Source organism: Lactuca virosa, chromosome 3 (genome assembly GCF_052849685.1).
Source record: "Lactuca virosa cultivar CGN04683 chromosome 3, Lactuca_virosa_CGN04683_v6, whole genome shotgun sequence".
In the NCBI taxonomy this organism is placed as follows: domain Eukaryota; kingdom Viridiplantae; phylum Streptophyta; class Magnoliopsida; order Asterales; family Asteraceae; genus Lactuca; species Lactuca virosa.
The window spans coordinates 131,096,904-131,098,927 of NC_136428.1; positions in this window are offsets into that span (position 1 = coordinate 131,096,904).

Sequence of the window (2,024 nt, forward strand, 5' to 3'; positions counted from 1 at the left end):
AACAAAAAGGTGGTGAATTCAAAGAAATAAAAGATCAATTATTCAAAGAAGTGAAGAATTCCAAGAGCTCCATTATGGTATCAAAAGTTTTAATTTTTCTAGATTATGTATGCTTGGGTAGCTTAAGCAAAATACCTTGAGGTTAAGAAAGATTTCAGAGGATGGATACAAAGGGTTGCAAAAATGAGTGTCGTATAAACTAAGGGGTGAAGGTTCATAAGGATTGTGAGTATTTAGGATTGGGAAGTTATTAGGAGATTTATACACAATTATGCGCATTGAGGTCTTGGTATAATGGCTGAGTTCAAAATGGATTGTTTTGTGTGATACTAGTGATGAAGGTTTGAATTAAAAATAATTAGTTTTGCTTGAGGGCAAGCAAAAGATAAGTGTGGGGTATTTGATATTGCCATATTTTTACATATTTTTAGGCAATATTTAATTACATTTTGATTAATATTTTGGTTATTTGCATAGAGAAGTGATACTTATAAGATTAAATTACACTTTGCAGCCAAAAGAACTCATTTTGAAGAAAAAAGGGCTAAAAGCGACAAGATTGGAACTTTGGAGGTTAAAAACTTAAAAGATGAAGATTTCAGCTAAAAACGTCCTCACGACATGATGAGTGAAGGCGCACGACGTGAGCATGGATATTCTAGAAGATAAACATCTGGAAGCAAGAATCTGTGTTGGATACGGATTACTACCGAGCTCACGAAGTGAGACACCTTTCTCACGACGTGAGTAGTGATTTTTCAGAAAAATATATATATTCTTGATTCCCACGATTTTGGGGGGCTGGCTGGAGAGCAGAGAGTTTCCTGAAGACGATTTTCAGAAGATTAAAGGCCAGAAACTTGGTAATACACCAAGGAGGAAGAAGAAGAACATACTTTACTTTTTGATTTGGTACATTACTATGTTTTTACTATGAAGATGATTAGTTTGTTTGAGACTATGAGTAGCTAAATCCAGCTGTTTATGTTAGCTAGATGAAGCTGGAACTCATGAATTAGTAATTTGATTATGGATTCTTTAGTTGGTTAATTGCTTGCGTTTGATTGTTTATACCTAACATGTTAATTTGATATTAGATTGCTTTAACTCATGTTTTGTGTAGTTTAGTGACCATTAATCTGCATGAATTTGATTACCTAGTAATTTAGTGAACATTAGATTATTAGAGCTAAGATTGAACCAATCTTATTTAAGTAATTAAAGTATTAGTTTTGGCTGTGCTAGAGAACATATATTGTGATTATAATATTGTGTTTACCTAATCGATCTTACATAGTTCCAATCTATTCAATAACTAATTTTGTGTTAACTTATGTGTGAATATGCATAGATCTACATGAATTAATTCAACATTAGTAAATTTGGACTTGAATTGTTAATAAAATATTAATTGGTAACAAATGAGAATTATACATAATTAATAGCTAAATAATGAGGGAAAGTGGATTCAAACTAAAAGGAGTGCTTTTCATAATTGATTGAATTAGTTGTTGATAATTTCAGTTTATCTAAACTTGCAAAATTAGATAAAAACCATTTACTTTGCTAGAATTTTAGGTTAATTTAATAGTAAGTAGATTAATTAATTAAAACCGTTCCCTGAGTTCGATACCCGACTTTTGTGCTATACTATACGCGAAAGGGTACACTGCCCTGGGTCGAATAGCTAGTAGATTAGGAGGTAAAATTAGGTGTAGCTGTCTCAAACGCATCAGGTATTCATGCTCAATAGGTGAAGTTGGCAATTCAATAGCTGCTCAACAAAGTCAAGAAGTTGAACCTTGTACCATCCGTAAGTCCATCCAGACCGTCCTCCTCAACATCAGGTGCTCCCAAACAGTCCAATAATATGAAGTTTCTTCTTCTTTATGGCACTTGGTACATCAATAACAAATTGCCAGTGGATGTTGAACCAGTCCAGTACATGTTCATTACATAACCGGAGCATGGCATATTTATCTTGATAGTCAAAATCACATGTGCTTTCAACACACTGATGATCT